The 24,508-nt window shown below is 37.3% G+C and overlaps 1 protein-coding gene across 1 annotated transcript in view; it reads right to left on the reverse strand.

The window, feature by feature from the left end:
• The window catches only part of MID1 (midline 1), a 271,066-nt gene extending 248,868 nt beyond the window's left edge, over positions 1-22,198 (reverse strand). Inside the window, exon 1 of the mRNA XM_070942927.1 lies at positions 22,083-22,198. The gene's annotated coding sequence lies outside the window, so the exon portion shown is untranslated. The remainder of the gene's footprint in view (positions 1-22,082) is intronic.
• Between the last annotated feature and the right edge of the window lie 2,310 nt (positions 22,199-24,508).

Here is a 24,508-nt window from a genome sequence, read left to right on the forward strand (position 1 = left end):
GAGGAGAAGAAGAGGGGGGAAAGAAAGTAAGAAGGAAAGAAAAGAGAGAGGTGGTAGGTTTGAGGAGAAAGATTGCTGTACAAAAAAAAAAGATAAAAGGGAAGAAAGCCAACCCCAAACAAATATAAAGATATTAAGATAAAGAATGAATTGTTAAACTTTAAAGAATAAAAGAGAACAAATATGAATAAATAGCAATAATTAGAAACACACATACAAACATACAATGTATTTTCTTTGAACAGAATATTTGGCTGGTTCACAAATTTAAACAGTGTTTAGTCATTTCAATTAAATTTTCTATATTTCCTTTTTGCCATATTTATTCCTCATCTATTTTTTTAAAAAAACAATATTACCCTTCATCCTCATCTCTAATCTTAATCAAATTCAATTTTTCCCTTCTATTCTATATTATACCCTTTCCCATTGTCATCTATTTTTATATCCATCCTCACATTGGTTAATTATGTAATACAATTGTTTAATACAAATTCAACATTTTAATATAAATCAATTAGTTATATAACTATCTTTTTTGTATATTAATCAATATGAACATGAATATTCCAATTATTTCCATGCAATCCAATTTTTTACAAATCAATTAATTATATTTACCAATAATAATAAACCAAATAATTTCCCCCATATATTCCTCCAAACCACAACTTAGCCATTTCTGCTTTCAACACAATATACAATAGTATCTCAATTATTACAATTCCCTAGTTAAATAGAGCTTTTTTTCTTTTGTGTTTTAAAATCTTGAACTCTCCTCTTTTGCCCTAAATTTCCCATTGTTTGCAGTTTTGCACCTACCTTTTTTGGTGAGGAAAAAGAAAAAGAAATCTCTCTCTGCCTCATTTTGCCACGTTGCAGCAAAGACCCTGCTTTACTTTCAATTTCGCTTTTAAAACATAGTTAGGGGAAAAAAATCTCCAGCACTCTGCAGCTAGCAACAACAGAGCCCTGAGCAAAACAGCTGAGAGTCAGGAAGCAAGTTGTGCTAATTAACCTATGCTGAAGCTTTAAGGGGCTGTTTTTTCTATTTTTGCAGGCATCGGTCTACTCATTTGTTTTCTTTTAACACTGATCAGCTGTAGGACAACCCTTTGAAGCCCCGAGACAAGAGTTTAAACAGTTTTTTTCCCTCTAGCCATCAGCTGGGACTCAGGAGGCAGCCGGGAGCAACCCACCACTGTGCCGTGCATTCTTTCCAAAAATCGGGACTTTTTTAAAACACCGCGGGATGCGGGACAAATTGTTCAAAAGCGGGACTGTCCTGCCAAAAGTGGGACGTCTGGTCACCTTATACTATTCGAACTTCAAAAGTGGAATGAATGATACATAGTGGTTAACACTCTGTAACAACTATAGTATTAATGCAAAGCAACAATGGAAAATCGCAAAATGTTTTTGGGGAAATTCCTGCCAAATAAATACTGACTTTTGTCTTTACTAGCATTGCTGCATCATTTTAATATATCTAGAAGCACAACTGAACTTAGATTCTCACCCTAGCTAGATGGAAAATGTTTAGTTTTCTCAGCATTCTGTATGATATGCCAAGTCCTGGACTACAAAATAAATGCCCTTGTTATAGAAAATATAAAAATAAATTGTAACAGCCGCAACCATTCCAGGGAGCTTTTCTCTGAGCGAATTTCAAGAAGCTGGGAGATGAGTCTGAATGAAGAACAAGCTATCGTTCCTCTTAACTCCAGGACTACATTAAATTAAAAGAATAGACTGAATATGTGTGATTGATGCTAGCATTCCTTCTGTGCTCATAAAAAAACATAATTTACTTGGCAAACACATGCAAGTTTATAAAAATATTGAGAGCTGGTTCCTGCAAGAATAAGACATGTCACTGATATCACATTGTAGCACAATCAGTCATTTTTATGGCCATCAAAAATTAAATCCAGCAATTTGTAGAACCAGGAAATTATCAGAATTTGAAACAGTGGATATTCTGGATTGCAACATTAAGCCAGTGGAAGAAAAAGCTGCTGCATAGTCCATCAGTTGGTCTATAGCTGTCAAAAACCATTGAAGATTAAGTCGCTTTGTGTAGAAGGAGAGGCAGAACCTGGGGATGGAGTTAAAAGAGGGATCAACCTAGAATCCCTATGAGGCTATAAGCAAACTATATCCAACCTCCTTTGAATTTCATTGACTTTTACCTAATGAGGCAGGTGTTAATCATTGGTTGAGAAGATTCTTGTGCATAGCATGATTAGCAATAAATCAGTTTAACTAGACCTTCACATGGGAAACTGATGTTTCAGGTGCCTGACACTTTGGTAATCCTTGAAGTAAGATGCATGCCAATGATGCTTAATTTGTATATAGTATGCAGAATTAATTTGTTTTTGGATCAAGGGGCAAAATGTATCAGACAGTCTTCTAGAGACTAAATTTTTTTACTCTTATTTTTAACATCTATATGGAACCACTGGGTGAGGCTGTCACTGGTTTGGGACTCAGTCACATCTGTATGCTGATGACACTCAGCTTTAGATCTCAATCCTGGATTGTACAAGTGAAGTTGTTGATGTATTGACCCAGGTTCTGGTGGCTATTTGGGTCTGGTTGAGGAAGAACAAATTTTGGCTCAGTCCTGAGGGGGCTGCCCCCTCCCTCCTCTATAGATGATCTCTTTTTTGTTGGTCTTGATAGAATAGCACCTACTCATTTGAGGTTCGTGTACAAAGTAAGGCATCTGCTGGACTTAAATAGGAGGTAGCAGCTATGGCCAGAAAGGCCTTTGCACAGGTTCTGCTGTACACCAGTTGCATCCTTTCCTCAAACAGGAGGCCCTTCAAATGGTCAGCCAGACTCTGGTTACCTCACAATCAGACAGTGGCAATACACTCTGTATGGTGCACCCTTGAAAACTACTGGAAGCCACAGTTCCAATTATTCTGCCATGCCAAATTGGGCGTCCCAGGCCTTCTAATCTTTGGAACAAGGAAGCATACCTTCTTTGTCACTTGAACCACCCACTGAAGCAGCATCACCCGAGACCTATGGATAGCTTCCACTCTGCTGAGATTCTAAAAAATCCTTATGAGCTGAGATTAATGTATTTGTTGGATTATTGTTGTGTTTTATTGTTTTTGTTATGACTTATTTTTAGACCAGGCTGTTTTGTTTTGTGTTTTTTAACTGTTTTAACTGCTTATTTAAATTTTGTAATCTCTTGTAGAGTCTACCAAAGTGGATGACCATAATAAATGTAAAAAAATCCACGGTTTAGAATTCAAACAGGCAAGTATCTGCTACACCAGCAGTCCCCAACCTTTCTGGCTTTTGTCACTCGCATGCAGGCGGAAGCATACATTGCTCTCATGAGGGGAGCTGCACACTTGAGTACAAATGCCTGCCCCTTGTGTGAGGGGAGTTGCGAGAACAAGCACCTGCTACTTGTGTCAGAGGAGGTGCATGTACATGTGCACTCGCCCAATGCGTTCCATGGTCCAGTTCCAAACTGGCAGTGGCCCAGTAGTGGGCCGCAGCTCGGGAGTAGGGGACCCCTATGGTACACAACAACCTAGACTTAAGAGTTATTGATAAGATAGCTACTTTGACCTAGCAGTTAAGGCACCAGCCTAGAAACCAGCAGCCTCGGAGTTGTACTCCAGCTTTAGCCTTGAAAGGCAGTAGTATTCTATACCTTAGGCCAGTCACTTTCTCTCAGCCCAATTCATGTCTCAGGGTTGTTGTTGTGAGTAAAATAGGAGGAGGAAGGAGTATTAGATATGTTTGCCATCTTGAATTGTTTATAAAAATAATAAAGAGAGAGAGAGAGAGAGAGAGAGCTTATACTTTATCACTAAACGTCTTCCCCAAAAGCATAAAAATCCTGCCTGTTTTCTATAGTGCATTCCTGTACACATTGCACTCCCAGGAAAAACAATGTAAGTCCAGTAGCCATGGCCAATTTTCCACATGAATTATCATGAGATGATTTGCAAAGTTAAAAAAAGTTTCATGAAGCTATACAGTTGGGTATCAACTGCCATAATAAAATAACTTCACATTTTATTTTATAGTTGCTGATAAATGAAAACTGCATGGGGTTTTATAACCTCTTTATTCAGCCAAATAAAATATTGGGTGTCCTCTGGGCACCAGTGATGTGATCGGCTAATTTTTTCAACCCAGAAACACCTCTGATGCTTCTGATTCGAACAGGACAGGAGGTAAATAAAATAATCCCCTTACTTACAAAAGTTGACTATAAGTCTGTAAATTTGTTGCATTCCATTGGAATTTTATGTGTTTCAACATCCCTGATTTTGCTTGAAAAACAAAGGTGTTGTTTTCAAACTACCTATAATAACCTTACCTATACATTTGCATGAATCTGTTAAGCTTCACTCATTAATCATAATTTAGGGAGGGATAAATCAGTCCTATCACTCACATTCATGAAGAACTCTGTTTTTATTTTTTTTTAAAGTGAATTTATATTAAACATAAATTCACAAAATATATGACAATGTGTCCGAAATTTGTTTCATACCCCACCTTTTCTTTAGAGCCAAAAATCATTTATAGAGATTACGTTCCATTTATCAAATCAACAATCCTGTGAGAAACTGAAATTGAGTAGTGCCTTAGTAACCATAGATCAGATGAATCTTATTTTAGTTAAGTAATCACTTCTTCACAGTACCAATCAGATGCTTCGAGGATGCTCACAGGTGGAAAATAGATACATATGCCCTTTTCACTATTATTCCCCTACAACTATGGATTGAAAGCATGCTACTCCCAATCATAGTTACATTAAGTCTTCAACTTATAAAAACATATGTTCTTCTTGAATCTATCCAGTATCTTTTTAAAGCCAGCAAATGAATGCCATCCCCATGTCCTGTGATAATGAATTGCATAGGTTAAATTATATTCTCTGCAAAGTGTTTTGTCTATTCTAAATCTCCATTCCCTCAGTGCCATTAGGTGATCCCTGACCCCCGTGCTTTGCAAGACAAAAAATATTCCCCCTGCCCATTACATCCATGGCTCATATGATTTTATCCACCTCAATCATTCCTTTTCTCAAGCTAAAAAAAATAAGCAATGTTTTCTAGCCCTTTCCTGTGAAGATTCCGTTCAAGTTCTTAATATGTTTCATTTGGTTGCCATCTTCTGCATTTTCCAGTTTCTGTTTTATCATTTACAAATGTGGTGATCAGAACAGCACTATTCCTTATGCATGCCTATTTCTAGTCTCTTTGCTTATGATGCCTAGCATGAAATTTTCTTTTTTTCCCCAGCTGATGATATGAAATACCAACTATCCACTGCGACACCTATGGAGATTCTCAATCATCTCAGGGGAATCAAACTGGCGGCCCATGGCCCGGATGGGTCATGCGCAGGCCCCACCCACCCCAGCTCCACAAAGAGAAAAACGTCACAAAATATCACATGACTGCAATGTGACGCCACAGGTTTGACACCCATGATCCAGATCTTTCAAAAAGCAACTGGACTTTCTTGGTTTTTCCTTGAAAACTGAACTGAAACTGAACTGAAGAAGTTTCTTTGATGACAAGCGAAACATTTTCATGGAAAAACCAAAAAAGTCCCGTTGTCTTTTGAAAAGCATCTTTGAGTGCTTTTCCCAAATTATTTTACTTGGTTAATGAGTTGCAAGCAAGCAACTCAGTTACATGAATATAATATATGCATCATTATACACTTTGGTAAACTGAACTTTACTAGACAGGTAGTTCACCACCATTTTAAAGAGATCCTTTTGGAGTTCCTCATAATCACTTTAAGTTTCTATCACTCAGAATAATTTAGTATCATGTATAAACCTGGCCAGCAAACTGATTACCCCAAATAAATCAGTTACAACATCAGTCCAATGCAGATTTTTGAGGCACTCCATGGTTTACTTTCCTCCTCTGAAAACAATTCCTTATTTATTTCTACCCTTTGTTCTGTTTTCTAAACAATGCTGGTTAAAAGAAATACAAATTTTCTTATGCCATAATCACTACATTTTCTCAAGAATCTTTGATAAGACATAGGCTTTTGAAAAGCCAAGTATACATTTTGAGTAGAACATTTTCATCCATCTCTCTATTGACCTCAATTGACTATAGAAGAACTTTAGACTTATGCCTAGCATTATACCTTAACCTTTGGATCAGACTGACTTTCCCCCCATTTTAATTGAATAAGGCTATCATTATCAGAATATCTGAAAAATTTCAGCAGAATATTTGGAAACATAAAATGTGTTGAATGACTCAGTTATGATTAGGAAAATAGTCTGAGGAAAACAAATTAAGACATTTTTTCTCGAAATAGCACAGGTAGGTTTCCTTAAGCTTCCTTTAAGTTTCTTGATATACTGATTCAGTGACTCAGTGAGGTTTCTAGATCTTGCTAGCTATGAAATCTTTCAATCAGTGGTGGGTTCCTCCCGGTTCAGCCCGGTTCGGCTGAGCCGGTAGCGGTGACAATATGACGTCACCGAACCGGTTCTGCACCCCCCCACCCACCCCCCGGGTTATTCTTACCTTTTATTTGGCCCCACCCCCCAATCTATTGCTGCCTCCTGAGTCCCAGCTGATGGCTAGAGGGAAAAAAACTGTTTAAACTCTTGTTGCGGGGCTTCAAAGGGCCGCCCTACAGCTGATCTGTGTTAAAAGAAAACAAATGAGTAGACCGGTACCTGCGAAAATAAATGGGGAGACCCAGTGGTGGGATTCTACTCCAGTACAATTGGTTGTTAAGTAGTTAATAGTTAAATAGTTAAGCAGTTCGGAGAACCGGTTGTTAAAAGAAATCTCCTTTTATTTTTTCCACTTTATGGGGTTAATCCTGTAAGGATTAATTACAACATTTGGTGTTGTTTCCTAGCCTAATCTTTATTAGAGAAACTGCCTCTCTGGCAGTATGCCTAGACTTACTATCACTTCCGGTTCCGGAGGCTATTTTTTTGCTTGACTTTCTTAAAGGGAAAGAGTTGTTTTAAGCTTTTTACACAGCGGTTGGGAGAAAATACTCCCCTGTTGGAGTTCTTCCAGCCAGGGTGCAATCATCAGCACTTTGAAGAAATAATTGAATCCTTTTGTGCATATGGACTACTCAGAGGGCTGAAAAAGTTATTTTTGACTGGTCCCCACACTTTTGACCAGTCTTCAAACTTACGACTGTCTTCACTTTTTATGTTTTTTGCGCTATCTTGTCACCATGATGAAGAGAAGCAGTTGTGAAATGAGTGACACGGTTGTTAAGAATGCTACAATGGGCATAAATGATGACCAGGCATAAGTGCAAAGCCCTCTGAGTAGTTCCTATACACATAGCCATGGCCACCCGGTCACATGACCAGCTAGCCACGCCCACCCAGTCACATGACCTCCAAGCCATGCCCACAAATTAAGCCACGCCCACAGAACCGGTAGTAAAAAAAATTAGAACCCACCCCTGCTTTCATTGGTGTATATTCCATCTGTTTAAACTATATGATAAGAATCTACCTTCTCTTCTGATCTTGAAAGTTCAAATTTCATTATTAATTTTGAGGCAAGATAAATTAACTAAATTTTGCTCTATTTCTATTTTGGCACTGGGGGGGCTTTTCTGATTTAATTTTGTGCCTTAGAAGTTTGCTAGGAAGCAGTCACATTATTTGCAATGAGTCATGACAATAAAATCTGTGTTCTGAAGAATGAACAATATCTATTCATACTTAGTCTTTTAAATTGGCGTTTGATTTACAAGGCAGAATTTCATCTGGAGGGGAAAGTCTTATTGATTTCTCCACTGTAATTACTGATTATTATTCAAAACCAATTTCCTGGGAAGGAAATTACAGGATTTTCAGTGTCCTATAAATATTTTCATGGCACTAACGTCTGTTCAAAACAATTACATATAGTAATACTCTATACAGCTAATTCAACACTAATTAATATTACAGAGTTATTTTTTAAAAATATGAAAAGGAATGGTAGCTTAAGAACAGATATCTAAAAGTAAAAAGTACTCTAATTATTCTGTCATGCAGGCTTGGCTTCCAATGGTTGATAGAAAAGCATTCCGATTTTGAGAACTTAGGCACTGAAACCAAGAGCCATTATATACTAATATTTTACAACAAAAAACTATGTCAAAATATATTTTATAGAAAGAAAGTAGTTACCTAAAATAATATTAATCCTCTAAAATCCCATTTAGCAACAATTACTATCAGGGTTGGGATTGAAAATTTTTAGCTACCGGTCCTCTGCCTGGTTGCTGGGTGGGCATGGCCACCAGGGTGTGGCCTACTTGGCCTCCTGCACCATGGGGGGGGTGTTTTTGCCTTCCCCAGACTCTAGAGGCTTTCTTTGAGCCTCCGGGAGGGCGAAAATGGCCTCTCCCATGCTTTGTAGGCCCTCCGGAGGCCGGAAACAGGCCCATTTCTGGACTTCCGGTAGGCCCGTTTTTTGCCCTCCTCAGGCTCTGGAGGCTTTCCTTGAGCCTCTGGGAGGGCAAAAACGGCATTCCCCCGGGCTCCGGAGGCCCTCTGGAGGTTGGAAACAGGCTCATTTTCGGACTTCCGGAACTTCCGGTAGGCCCATTTTTCACCCTCTCCAAGCTCCAGAGGCTTTTGTTGAGCCTCCGGGAGGGCAAAAACAGCCTCCCTCAGGCTCCGAAGGCTGGAAACAGGCCCATTTCTAGTCTTCTGGGGGGCCATTTTTCGCCCTCCCAGAGCCTCCATGCGGGCCCTGCACTTACTTCGCATCCAAAGCGGGCCACATGGAAACTCCTGAGAGGGGCAGGGCAGGGTGGGCGGGGCCAGCCAGTCTTGCAACTACCGGTTCAGTGAACTAGATGTAAAATTAGCATCCGGTTTTCCCGAACTGGTCCAAACCGGCTGAATCCCACCCGAGTACTATCCAAAAAATAAAATGATACTAAAGCAGGATTTATCAAATGTTATAGGTGTATATTTCTTTCACACTATAATGGCCGAGAAAAAGAGAAGTTGCAATTTCTAAATCACCAGCATTTAGTGTCACAGAATTTGAGAATCTGATATATTGATCTTTATAAAATATTTTTATACAAACAGAAACACATACATACAGCCAAATACTACTTTGTGTGTCTATCTGAGATAATAGTGACTGGCTAAAAGATTGATATTGTATATCATATCATATCATATCAAGAATCAAATTATTAACATATGCACCTATATTCTCCCATGAATTTTTTGAAAACTGGTTCTATCAGAATGATAGCTCACCTGAGAGAATAGAGATACAGATATTACATTATGTCATGTTCACATCCAGCACTTTACATGACATCACAACTGCTGCAGAAGCCAAGTAAAATCTTATACATGTGAAGTTTACAGAATGTAACATCTGTAGCTCTCTGTTCTGAGGTAAGCTGAATGGCAATCACCATTCTGAAGACCTCTGTGTATTCCTTCCTGTATCTGGGTACCTTTTAATGCTAATGCACTGTATATAATCAATTAAGTGTGAAGGTGTATACTTATACACGTAAGTGCAATTTGGTAGAGGGCTTAAATGCATAGAATAACAACTGATAATTCCTAATAAGGATGAAGCCAATAATGTGGTGCCTCCTTGTGGTAAATGTAATTGAAATTAGGATGCATATGTGTATTTAAAAAAAAAACATTTTCAAACTAAACTTTATAATTCAATGAAGAGATTGAAAGAACTTAAAGATTGGCAATGTATATAAAAACCTACATTAAAATATAAAATATAAATATAAATATAAAATATGTATGTTAGAAAAAATAAATTAACAGTAGAACAATATATCAGCAGAAAAATATTAATTATATGGTGGAAAACATTGTGAAAAATGCACATAAAAAACCACAATGCTGCATATCATTTATCATTTTATGTTCAAAAAGTATTTTATTTTATAGCCTGCAAAACATTGTCACTATTCCATACATCATCATCATCTTCTTCTATCTACATATATAGAAAAGGATGTATGTATGTATGTATATTTGTTTGTTTGTTTGTTTAAGCATAACTGATGTGATTAAAATATACTCAAAGGACATAAATCTAATTTTATAAAACTTGGACACTTGGATTATCTTCATAATCGAGAAGGTTAATGTATTTTTCACTAAAAATAAGTCAAACAAATCAAGGTAAACCATAGAATTCCATAAGCACTATAGTGCACTTTTTCTAGGCAAAGATCTGTTTAGGAATGAGGATAACATTTTTTTTTCCTGCCTACTTTAGCAGTCAGCCTTCTGGAGTTTTGTTATTGCCCACTACATATTTAATGAATCTAGGGTAATTACTTACCAGCAACAAGATATTATTTCTGACTTGTTGCAATGATTATTTTTTCAATTTGTTTGACTTGCAGCAGTGGTCAGGTAAATAAAAGTGATTTGAATCAAAGGTGAAAGCAAATAAGTAATAAATAGTTCAATATGCTTGCTTTTGTTCCCCCTTTTTGGGTTAAGTATGTTTTTCCCTTCCTGATTAATCATTTCTTAATGGAGAATCACATGACTAATTTAGCTTATAAAAGCGGAATTGTCTTGTTTCCTCTGGATGTGTCTGTTCATGTTCTTGCCATGGGGGAAATATTTCATTCAATTCTCAACCATATTATTTAATAAACAAATCACACATGTCAGTCAAACACCACTGATGTACGTCATGTAGAAACAGTTCTGAAGAAGCACAGGCCAAGTAAGCACAAACAGATTGTTTGTAATCCAGCCAGGGTGCTAATGGGAGCAACATGGCAAGTCTTCAGAAGCAAAAGGTATCGTACCCTGAATCAGCCAGCCTGTGAGCTGCAGGAGCAACCACATAACTTTGCAATACAAGGAACATTCCTTTCTGTTTTAAAATGTTAGTTCAATATTTTATAACATAATGCAAGAAGAAAAAGAAAAGAAAAGTAGGAAAAGCATCAAGTAATTAGGGAATGAACAAATTTATAAGTATAATAAATTTGAATAAGAAATTCAAAATATCATTGGGATTGTTCTACTGTACATACTCAAATCTCTTATGTTCAGACCATTCTTAAACTCAAAGTTCTTGAAATATTTTTGAGTCCAGCAAGAACTTGTCAATCTGCCAAGACTTAACATCTAACTGCACAAAAACTATGGGGAGAAAAGCAAGAGGAGCAAATTTCGAACTGAACACCCTGCCCCCATGGTACCACACAAACATACATAAGTTTGTAGTGATTCTCATTTCATCATTCTGGAAAGCCACTAGATTCAGTAGGCATCACTGCTTAAGGCACAAACTGGCACCAAAAGTGTTTGCTTTAAATGATAATTTCTCAATTAAAAACACGCAAGAGTACAGAATACATAGATGAGTGCTGGTTTTTGAAAAAAAAAATGTTTAGGTTTCAAGAGTAACTGAATAAGGGAACAACACATAAACTGTTCCAAAAAGAGAAAGAGCTCCTTGTGAAAAAAATCATTATGAAAGGAACTAGCAAGCCAATGGGGGGTGGGGGTGGGGAGAGAGAGAGAGAGAGAGAGAGAGAATAGCCTCACACTCTTATAATAATTTACTCTAAAAATTCTACATATAATCAATTCTTCCCTGATTTCATTCTCATTGCACAATTGATGTGGGCATCCTGTTTCTAAGTAATCTCAAAAGAATGAAACACCCAGCAAACCCATCCTTTATCTTTTAACCTCAAAGTGATACAATCATTTAACTAAAATTAGACGCAGGCAAACCACATACCAACAGGAATATGCTCCTGATCCAACAGGCATCTTTAGATTTCCCATTTCTGAATGTACCCATCATAACTTCTGAAGAAAGACAATAATTACTCAAGCACACAGAGAAAAGAGCCAATTTGGTACAGTGGCTAGAAACCAGGAGACTCCGAGTTCTAGTCCCAGCTTAGCCACAAAGTCAGCTGGATGATCTTGGACTGGTCACTCTCTCCCTCAGCTCTATGAAGTAGACAATGGCAAACCACTGTTGAAATCTTGCCAATATATAGAACCTAGTGAATATTCCACACACAATGCAATAGAACACAGAAAAAAATGGGTTCTCTGAGCCCACTGGCAGAGTGGTAGAGTGGTTTTCTTAATGTCAGACCTGCCCCAATCCTATCCCCTAGGAAAGAAAACTCTTCAACTACATTTGCTTAAAGCAAAGGGTTCTTTTATTAAGAGTGTTGGTTGCATTAAAGTCAAGCCAGCTCGGAAATTATCAGACTCGCCGGATACAAAAATAAGGTGTAGGTTTGCCCCCATCACATCCCTCCCTCAATGACCTGTCTGTTTCCAGCCAACCGGAGCTCGCCAAGATGTTTTGAGAACTCTTGAGATGTTTGGGAATAATCCACATATTACTCAGGATGCCTGGCCATGGGTTGCTGATACAAACAAGATCCTGTTTCTCTGGTCCTTATCACCTGTCATTTCCCCCTCCCAATTTCCTATCATACAAAGCTTTATTGCCCTTTCATCCTTCCCCCTTTCATCCTCCCCCTACTTCTTTTAATGGCAGGATGACTATGAGGCTCCTGGCCGAGGCAGGCAGAGCTGACATTTCGCTTCTCATCCAAGAAGCTTCTTCAGCTCTGACTAGATGGTGGGGAATGGAAGGATTTATATTCCTTGCAGACAGCTGGTCATTTGCATTCTTTTAGAGTGTCATTGAAGCCACTTGGAGATTTCTCTGTGTCCTCAGGGTCACCTGAGTAGTGCAAATGGGGGTGGAGCCTTCTTGGGACTACTGAAAGGACTGTGTTGTGAAGCTGTCCTTTCTGCAGGACATAACACAGTCCTTTCAGCACCTTTAGGACAACCATGACATGGATGACTGAGAATCTCCATAGACATTCTGAAGGCAAGCTATTCCACTGGTTAATTGTTGTCACTGTTAGGAAGTTGCTCCTTAATTCAAAGTTGCTTTTCTCCTTGATTAGTTTCCATCCATTGTTTGTCTTGCCTTCTGATGCTTTGGAAAATAAGTTGACCTACTCTTCTATGTGGCACCCCGCAAATACTGGAATACTGTCATCATGTCATACCTAGTCCTTTTTTTCTCTAGACTGGCCATACCCAATTCCTGCAACCATTCTTCATACGTTTTTATCTCCAAGCCCTTAATCATCTTAGAGCACAGTTGCTCTTCTGTGCACCTTTTTCAAAGTCTCAACAACTTTTTTGTTAATATGGTGATCAAAACTGGATGCAGTTATTTCAGATATGGTCTTGCTAAGGTTTATAAAGCGGTACTAATATTTAATGTGATTTTGATTCTATGTCTTTCTTTATACAACCAAGGATTGTATTAGCTTTTTTGGCTGCTGCAGCACACTGCTAGCTCATGTTTAAGTGATTGTCCACTAGGATTCCAATGTCCCTCTCACTGTTTTTGAGCCAGATTTCTCCTAATCTGTACTTTTGAACCTTTGGCTTTTCCTGCATAGGTGTAAACCATACTTTTATTCACATTAAATTTCATGTTGTTGGATAAGGCCCATTTTTCAAGTCTACCAAGATCTTTTTGAATCCTGAGCTTATCTTCTGGGGTGTTGGCGGTTCCTGCCAGCTTAGTGTCATCTGCAAATTTGAAGAGTTCCCCTTCTATTCCCTCATCTAAGTCATTTATGAAGATATTGAAGAATACTGGGCCTAAGATAGAACCTTGTGGTACCTCACTGCTTACTTCCCTCCATATAGATGTAGTACCATTAAGGACTACTCATTAAGTAGGATTTATCAGTCAGTTACAAATCCTTCTGGTGGTGATGCTGTTTATCTCACATTTTTCTAATTTATCAAGAAGTAGGTTGCGGGATTAACAATGGAATGATAAAAGAAAAGGTTGAATTAGATTATGTAAAAAGAAAATATATCAATGGATATAATGTATCAATTTTTATCAAGATGTTAGATGGTATCATTTGAGAAAATTGATAGCTATAATAATGGGGATATTGTTTAAATACGTATAACAATTGTAATAATTTGAACATTTTTCACTTAAGCAAAAAAGAAAAGAAAATTGAAATAATATATGATTATGATTTACAAACAAAAATTACTTAATTGGTGTTTATATAAATGGTATGGTTAAATAGATAGAATTTAGGGAAATAATTGGGAAACTATTAAATAGCATTATTTGAATTAAGAACTATGTTCAAATGTTAAATTGCTATATTTTTAAGATTAGTGATAAGATTTAAATTTGATAAAGTAACAATGGAATAAAGATTTAATGAGCATTATTTTATTTATTTATTTATTTATTTATTTATTTATTTATTTATTTATTTTATTTTATTTTATTTCTATACCGCCCTTCTCCCGAAGGACTCAGGGCGGTGTACAGCCTGATTAAAAGCACAAAGACAGACAAAATTTAAAAATTATTAAAATTATTAAATGATAGGCTCAATTTAAAACCCCAAATTTAAAATCCCAGTTTTAAAAACCCAATTAAAATCTTTACCTTGATAGCCCAGCCTGGAGGAACAACAAGGTTTTGAGGGCACAGCGAAATACACGGAGATCAGAGATTTTACGAATTTCTGGGGGCAGCTCATTCCAAAGGGCAGGGGCTCCCACAGAGAAGGCCCTCCCCCTGGGTGTCACCAGCCGACATAATTTGGCCGATGGCACCCTGAGGAGACCCTCTCTGTGGGAGCAGACTGGCCGGTGGGAGGCTACTGGTGGCAGAAGACGGTCTCAAAGGTATCCAGGTCCAATGCCATGGAGCTTGTTAATAGTGAGGATTTAGGGTAAGAATTGTGAAATGTACTATGAGATATTAATTGAATTAAGATTTAAGGTGGGTTAATAGAAGGGTAATTACATTGATTAAGTAAATATGAGTAAACTTTTTCTAAGATGGTATTAGTTGAAATATGTGATTTAAGATTACGAAATAAGTGTTATGGCAAAATAGAATATATAAAATTTTGTTAAAGATGACAAAAAATTGAACAAATTGATGACCGGATCAAAGCTCTGTTCCGAAAAGATGTAATTTGTATGTTTGAAAAAAATAAAAAAAACTTTTTGCAAAAAAAAAAAAGAAGAAGTAGGTTTCGGTCTACTTTCTCAAATGCCTTGCTGAAGCATACTATGCTGAAGTATACGATGACCACAGCATTCACTGGTCTACTAATTTAGTCACTTTGCCAAAAAATGAAATAAAATTGGTTTGGCATAATCTGTTTTTAATGAATAAGTGCTGTCTACTAGTTATAACTTTATTTGTTATAACTTTATTTCTAGATGTTCACAGATGTTTTATTATTTTTTCCAGTATCTTCCTAGGTATTGATGTTAAGCTGATTGCCCTATAGTTTCCTGGGTCTGTTTTTTCCTTCTTTTTTGAAGATGGGAACCACATCAGCACTTTCCCAATCCTCTGGTAGTTCCCCAGTGCTCCAGGATTTTTTAAAGATATGGTACATTGGTTCTGAAATAATGTCTGCCAGCTCCTTCAGATCTCTGGGATGTACTCTGTCAGGTCCCAGTGATTTATATTTATCAAGGTCAGACAGGTGTTCTCTTACTATTTTCTTGTTTTAATTTTTATTTCTAGTCTGTCTTTTATAGTTATGTTTTTGGTAGGTTGGGCTATAGTTTCTTTTTGCATAAAGACTGATGCAAAGAATGAGTTAAGCAGCTCTGCTTTCTCTCTACTATCTGTTACTTCCTTGCCATCTTCTTTCTTTAGTGGTCCAACTGTTTCCTTGACTTTTTTCCTATTGTTTATATGTTGAAAGAAATTTTTAAAATTATATTTGATTTTTGTTGCAAGACTTTGTTCATTCTGAGCCTTTGCTTTCCAGACTTCAATTTTGCAGGTTCGGACTATCTGCTGATTTAATTATTCTGATAATAATTAAATAATATGACTTGCTCCTGTGAACTGTTGCCAACTGGCAAATAAATAAAAGTATCCAGTATCAAAGATTCGTGCTGTGCTTCAACTTGCATAAATCCTCAATTCAGTGCCCAATTTGGTTCTTCCTTGTGGTACAATGAAGATGACATTGGATACAATGTCCTCAGTTCAGAAGGTTTTACTGTGCCCCCACGTTCAGGAAGACAGTGTATAAAGTGGAAAACATGGCACCTTTTGTATCTGTTCATGTACTTGATTGGCATGGGATCATGAAAGACTTTAAGATCCTGTTTAGACAGTTTTGCTTTGCAATCAGGATTATCACTGTTTTTGTCAATTTCAGCATCTTGCTGATGGGAGAAAGAGCCTCTTTCATTCAACCATGTGTATATTTCAATGCTACTTTCCCATTCTTAAAAGTTGTTCAAAGTAAAATATTTCTATCTCTAGCCTGGATAGCATCTTAAGATAAGAAAAAATGTGATTAAATCTTACATTTTCCCCTACGATTTGCCTCCAATTCCAATTCCAATCTATTCATGATAAGGTAGCATTCTTTGTTACCAACAAACAGCCCTTCCCTGCACTCCTGTGCTTCCATAGGCTGCAGTGTTTCCTGAATTGAGCATCCAGTAAAAATGACATGCATAAACATAGACAGAAATCCCTTAGATTATGGGTGGAATTGGCCACAAATATTCCTCACTATCCTATCGAATATCCTCTGCAAACCTCATTCTGTATTACAATGAATATTTTTTTTAAAAAAAAAATGAGAATGGAAAAAAGTCTACTTTGGAAATCCTTGCACTGATTCCTATTACATTTAATATGCTCCATCCCTTAAATTCTGTCTGGCTTTCCTATACATGTCATGCTGTTCTGATTAAAAAAACATGGGTATTTTATATAACAGATTTTAGGAAATCTGGCTCAAAAGTTCTTATACCAATTTCTAATTACATATGGATTACTTTCTTTATACAGTTCTAAGTTACATGGAAACATTTATCCCATCAAGCATTGCTTTAAATGAAGCACTATCCTGGGAACATACAAGCTGAGCATTTTCTTTTCCACTTTTAAGTTATTCCTTATCAGTTCTCTTTCTGATAGGGTACTGATGTCTTAGATATAATTTATTGTGAATTTATTACTGGATCATTATGTTTCTTCAAAGTATCTTGGCAAAATTCATAGTGTAAAACATGGTGTAGAAAGCGAAACCAAATTATTTCCACTACAGTACCCAAGAATTTGAATGGACTGAACTATATCTTAAGATAGATGTCTAGTCATGAAGCAATCAGGTAGCCCGAGTTGAAATATGAAGGATAACTGTTAAAAGTTAAAATCAAATATCCATTGGGACTCATGGAAATTACTTTCTTCTCCCTTCAGCCTTGTCTTACTTCTAGACAACTATAAATCTGTACATAAATGTACACATGAGTTATGAAATTCTTTGACACTATTTCTGTATTTAATATATTTAAGGAAAAGGCAAATCAGAACACTAAATCTCTTGTGATAAAAACACAGTTTCATCTTCAAAATTAGCATTTTCTTCCATAAATTGTTTCAGAAACATTGAAAAATGTCAGTCGTGTTAAACTGATCTCATTTTTAAAATTTATTGCTGAATAGAATGGAGAAAAGCCATAGGTTTTACATGGTAGTGGTGCTATTTATTAAATAGATGTTTGTAGCTGCCCAATTCACACATGACTTGGGTGGTATATACAGTAGTGGCCAAAATTGTGGAAACCTTTTGGGAAAAGTGTATTTTTGATGGCTAATAACACCACTTTTTTTTTTTTTTTGAGTTTCAAGATAATTATATTCCACTGCTGGAATGCCTGGGAATAGCCCAGACCTTACCCTAATTGAAAATCTATGGAACCCACTAAACAAACTTGTTAGTCAGAAGCAACCGAGCAATAAAACCCAGTTAATAGAAGCAATAATTCAATCTTGGTTTCACATTATAACAGCTGCAGAACTAAAAGACATGATTCACTCCATGGGAAGATGTTGTAAGGCCGTAATTCATGCTAAAGGCTACCCAATTAAGTATTAATTGACGTGATAATTTTTGTATATCTAGGTTTTTAGACATGTTTCACTTTTCTTCTTTATACTGTAACTGCTATTCTAATAGCAAATCCTTCATAAAAGTTATTGCATTACATTCTTGATTAAATTATCTTTCCATTGATATATAATTTTATGGTACTACTCCCCCCAAAAATGGTGTTATTAGCTAGTTTTACAAAATACACTTTTCCCAAAAGGTTTCCACAATTTTGGCCACTACTGTAACATTAAAAATCAACAATATAAAAACCTCAGAAATCTCCAACCATTGTGGCAGTGACAAATATGATCAGAGAAGCCACTTGATTAGTCCAAATCAACCTGGAATCTCGAGGCCCACTGACAGAACCATGTCTTCAGATCATTCCAGAAAAGGACCAAGGAGAAGCCAACCTTATTTCCAAGGAAGTGTGCATGCCAATGCATTTTGGATGAACTGAAATTTTGGGATACTCATCAAGGGCAGTTCCATGCACAGTGCATTACAAAGTCCAACTGAGAGCTGACCAGAGCATGAGTGATTGTGTGAAGGGCCCAGGAATGGACATAGTTGGTGCACAACATGCAGTTGTGCAAAGGCATTTCGGTCATGATGCCACCAGCTAATCAAACAGGAGCAAATTGTCATTTACAGTATATAATAGTCTTATCTGTATAAAATGAGATTGTGCCTAAAAATGAATATGATCACAAACACATGAATAAACACACTGTGTACTGTCAGGTAATAGTTTAATCAATATTAAATGTGACAAATGACTTTTGTATGCGAAAGAAAACTGCATAAAAAGAAATAAGTAACTCATGCTTCATTTTGTCAGTATTTTCAATCAAACAGATAAGACAATGCCTTCCTCCAGAGGAAGCTTCAAGATTTTGCAGCTTCAAAGATTTTGCAACTTTCAAAAATATAGTTGTTCTAGGCTAAACTGTTGATGGAATGAAAAAAATAGCAATGTACTTCAAGGGATAAGTAAGAAGCCACTGAAATTGTTTAAACTGTCTTAATTTCTTAAGAGAAATTAAGAAATTAATCTTAATTTCTTAAAGACCACTTAAGACACCTAGTGGTTAAAATCTGGGTCCAAGAAAAAAAATTACACATTAAAAATTGACTTCAGTACATAAATGGCAAATTGATACCATCTTTTTCATTTTATTGATTTATATCCCATTATTTTATGACTGTAATACTACACATCAAATCAGAATATATAATGCACCAAAATATATCTCTGCATACACAAATGTGCACACACAGAAAAACTCAACAGCAGTTCAAATGCTCAATTTGAACAATGGCACCTAAAAATAGTAGTCAGTAAATAACAAATCAATATCATTAATTAAATTCCCACCTACAAGTATTGAAAGACCAGAAAAATTGCTTTATTCTTAATGAAGAGCAGATTTAAGAAAAGATTAGAGCCAGGGGTGGGCAACTATGGCCCTTTTATGACTTGTGGACTTCAACCCCCAGAATTCCTCAGCCAGCCATGTTAGCTCAGGAATTCTGGGAATTGAAGTCCACAAGTCATAAAAGAGCCATAGTTGCCCACCTCTGGATTAGACTAAACTAAGTGCTAAAATTATAAACAGTTAAATTCTTCTCTCATTTTTCTTGGAACACTTAAAGTTGGGAGTAAAGCACATGGGAGCTCTGTCATAACTGAGTCAAGGCACTCCACAACCACAGCACATTATTATTCTAATAGAGCAGCACCTTCCAGGAAAGGCTAAAAGCTGTCTGTATCTGTAACAAGTTTTGGCTTGTTGAGTACCATTTAATCTGTAACTGCCATCATTTACTGTAACCACGATCTGCAATGTGAAGAATGCTATGATTTCAAAAAACCACTATCATACTTTAAACAACTTTTAAAGACACCATATCTAGGCTGCTCTCATTCAAATGGGGGGGGGGGATGGACGAAATGCTTATAAGTATAGCTGCATAACTTAGATAAAAGAGGCTACGGAGTGTGTAGGAGCAACCTGCCTTTACTCTACTATGATCTCTATTACAGCCCTCCGCAGTTTTAATTCTTTAATGAAATGCCAAGAGAAGCAATCATAAAGGAACTCCTCCCATGGGACTTCTTCAGATGATAAAGGCTGGGCAGTGGGGGTGGACAGTCTGCAGAGGGATGGAAAGATGCCTTACATCAAAAAACGAAGCAAGACAGTATCCTCTGCAGATCAAGGCAATAAGCTACAGCATACTCAAGGCCTTCACCTAAAGACTTTCTTAAGCACAAAAAAAAAAAAAGATTCAGAGAATCAGAAGTTCCATTTGCAAAGGAAGAAAACTTTCAGAAATCAGAAGACAGATTTTGAAACCCAATCATACTGTTAATGCAAATTGATTTACATCTTCCTAGCACTCCTCTTGTTTGGTAGATGCTACCAGCAACTTTGATTCTGCATCTCTCTGCTATATTCAAGTATTTCCAATTGTCCAGTTTCTTTTAATAACTCAAGTTTTCCCTACTGAGTATATACTAGGTGTATCCTTACACTTCATCCACCAGTGGCAGTAGAGGCAACTTCCTTAGGGCAGTTTTCCAGAAGCAAAGTGCTGACACTTTTAATTACACTTCTGATGGTCACATGCCTCTATGAAAAAAGTGGCCAGGACATGTGGTGACATCATGTTCTCCAAAAACCCTTTTACATTCAATCTAATGGTAGTCCTTTCTCCATTCCAAGGAATTGTGAATTTGATATTTTAAGTCACTAAATCTTTTAGACACAGAGTGATCCTATCTGAGTTTTTACATCATAACTTGGTTTAGGATAGTTTAATATATCATTGTCTTTCCACAACATTTTCCTTACAACCATACAATAAAAGGTGAAAAGAAAAAAAGAGATGCTAGATTCAGATTCTTTGGGTCAAACTCATTATATGAAATGAGTTTTTATAACTATCTCATTATAATATTCTATGGCTGCCAAGTAACTCCAATATTTTATTCCACTATCAAAATAAATTTAATGTAGTTATGTACATGCCTAGTAATATCAAAATATTCAAGATGCACAAAAGTAGCTTTTAATTCCAAAGTATATTTTTTTAAATTTCTATTTAAAAAAGCATAAAATAACATTTCTTATTATTCAGAATGTAAATGTTAAATCTGTTATCCCATAATATTGCACTTAATATTTAGGATATAGCAACAGCACTTAGATTTATATACCGCTTTATAGTGCTTTACAGCCCTCTCTAAGCAGCTTAGAGTCAGCATATTGCCCCCAACAATCTAGGTCCTCATTTTACCGATCTCGAAAGGATGGAAGGCCCTGAGCAGGTGAGAATCTAACTGCTAGCAGAGGGCAGTCAGCAGAAGTAGCCTGCAGTACTGCATCCTAACCACTGCCCCACCGCACTTTTTGCAAAAGAATTAACATATCGTACTATAATTGCTTCTTTCAGTTTCAATAATCAAATCCCCAAAGAAAGTAAAAATGAGTTTCTTCAAAACATTCATCTTTTATGGAAAAGGACAAAAATTTCAGATTTAAAATTCATATACGTGTCAGTATGCTAAAACCTCTGAAAAGGCAATCCACTTTTTTAAAATGTTCAATTTAAAACTCTGGAGAAAGGAACCCCTGAGATGAATGGAGAGAATTCATCTTTACCGTTTTTATTTCATGCGTTTAACATTATTCAGATTCTGTTTCCAAGACAACGCATTTGTAAAAAAAGTTCTCAAAATTCAAAACCAAAGGACGAAGCCGTGTGAAACCTGCAATTCTCCCTCGATTCTTCTCATCTTACCGTCTTCTCCCCGTGCTCCCGCCAATCTGCATCTTCTACATCTGCTGAGAGGAAGTTCGCCATCTCTTTTGGGGAGAAAAGTGCATGCAACAGACGAAGCAGAAGCACACGCACCGTACAAGAAACCAGAGCGACGGACTCTGCCTATATCTGCTGCCCCGCAGCTGAATCTACTCTAAATTGTAAAAAGTGATTCCCAAGCGCTCCCAAAGCAAATTCTGGTTTTCCCTTCCGCTTTGAAAATAAATTAAGAATGTGTAGGAATGTCAATATCTTACCCTGATCTCCATTGTTTAATATGCCCTGGATTCCGTTTTTCTGAAGAAAAATGAAAAGTTACTAGCTTGTTCAGGCAGAAAGGAGGTTTCCTGCTTGCACGCCGGCTTTGCGTGGCTCCTCTTAGGACCAGCTGAGCGTTGTATACTGTAGTTAGTTCGGTTCAGGAAATTCTGCTCTGTCCAGGCTTACAATCACTCCCACTCTGGAGGGTGTGAGCTCTTACTTGTCTCTCCAGGCAGCTTAAACTCCAGCCAGGCTGATTTAAGTCTAATGGAAAGAACCAGAAATTTAACTCTAAAAATGCCAAATGGTTTAACATGCAATTTGGACAAGAGCCCCTGCAAAATAATATTGCTTTAAATGTATCCCTCTATCATAATTTTGGGATAAATTTAATATTCATGTTTGATTTTCTGATTCAGTAACCAATATTCAATCTTCACCTTTGCAAATAAGCTTATAAAAAATCATTAGGCACTGCTAATGTTGAAGACAGAAGGGTTCAATAAATTATTTATACATTAAGGTGGAATCTTTCCCCTCCCCCCTCAGCTTCAGATAGGTAAGTTTTCTGGCACTGGTTCCCAGTGGAACCCATTTGATCCATGGTCAGTCTCTTCACAGTAGTGAAGAGTGCTTCACCAACTCTGCTGACCCCTAATTTCTTCTCCATAAAGCCACCTTCTCTCCAATCCTGTGCTTGCAGATTATATCCTCTCTTCCATATCTGGACAGCACCCGCAGCCCAGGATGATCCTATGTGCCATACCATAGCAACTGGGCAACAGAAAAATATATTGAAAGGTGAGACTTGCTCCTCCAGCCCTTCATCACTGTCTCAATTCAGCCTTTCTATTTCTGAGAAGTAGAAGAAAGGATTAGGCTTAAGGTTGGGGAACCAGTTATTGATAATTGCTAACAACTTTGGGCTAGGCTGAGCTGACAGAAGACAATCAGCAACAAAACAATTGTAAACTCTGTGGTAAGTGAGGAGCTTGAACTTGGATGCCCCTCATTCTAATCCAGCAAAGTCTCATTCAGGTTGTACCCAATTATTGGTAACTTCATGGATATGTTTGTGTCCAATAGAGAAGTGATTACCTATGCTTATTTTTCAGGCAGCTTTTTTCAGTGTCTCAGACCAGCTTCAGCCCTGGTATATCCTGGTGGTTTCCACACCCAAGTACTAATTAGATCTAACCCTGCTTATTTTTTTAAGATTAACTCAACCAATTACAGAACACTGGCTCCAGCCACAATTAAAATCGGCATTAGAGATTATTAGTTTGCCTGAGGGAGACAAAGTCCTGATCTACTTTTTTTCCTTTTCTCTCTCTCTCCCTCATCCACACTGATAAAAATGTTCTTTAAGTCATCTATAATTCCTATAGCAGTTCTTGTACAAATTATATTAAAACAATTATTCCATATTCGTTCAGTAAACAAATACTAACTTTAAGCCTGCAGATGAATGATATGTAATAAGGAAATAGTAGACAATTTCATGGGCTGGTTTTTGCAGATATTTTCCTTGATAGTGTTGGAAGTAAAATCAAGTCTGGTTCCAAGCCAAGAGAAAGATGCAGGAGTCAATGAATTTGGAAGCAAGCTACAGGAAAGGAGGTCTCCACTTATTTAGGAATCAGAAGCCAAGTGACTCAGCATCAATTCTGGGACTGATGACATCTTGGCATGGGTGATTTTTATACCCTTTTGGACCTTTGAGATTGAGATATCTGGTGGGGTTATTTGATTAGATTATGTGCCTTTTTGTATTCTAATCATCCCTATTTGGTTTCCTGGTCAGGGTCAAGGCTTGCCTTGGGGAAAGGTGGAGACTGGAAATTCTGTGTGGCTTTGTGTTTTCTGACTTACCATATTTTTCGGAGTATAAGACACATTCCCCCCCACCAAAAGAGGGTGGAAATATTATACACTGAATACAGCTATTTTTGGCCTCCTGAAGCCCTGCCCCGCTCATCCCATTTTTGCAAAAAACAGGCCTGCTTTTGCGAAAAACAGGGTGCGCAGAGGGTTTGGGAGGCCTATAGAGTGCTCCTGGGGGCTGGGGATGGCAAAAATGGGGGTGTTTTGCCCTCCCCCAGGAGCACTCTGCAGGCCTCCCAAACACCATGTTTTTTTCAAAAACGGGCCCGTTTTTGGTCCATTTTTCACAAAAACAGTGTTTTTGCCCTCCCCCAGCCTCCAGGAGTTGCAATCGGGAAAAAGGTCCTCTCGCTCAAACACAGGGATACTCACACACTTCCCTTGCTCTCCTGGGCTTTAAATCTAATAAATTTTGATGGTATTCACTTCCGTTGAACACAAGACTCAGAACTCCCTTTACTACCCTTGCTCCAAATGGGCAAGGTCTGAGAAACCCACCCACAGACACAAGGGATCTGCTGCTGGCAAGGTGGAGGCT

This window comes from Pituophis catenifer, unplaced genomic scaffold (genome assembly GCF_029215685.1).
Source record: "Pituophis catenifer annectens isolate HBS135680 unplaced genomic scaffold, rPitCat1.0.hap2 SCAF_4, whole genome shotgun sequence".
Taxonomy (NCBI): domain Eukaryota; kingdom Metazoa; phylum Chordata; class Lepidosauria; order Squamata; family Colubridae; genus Pituophis; species Pituophis catenifer.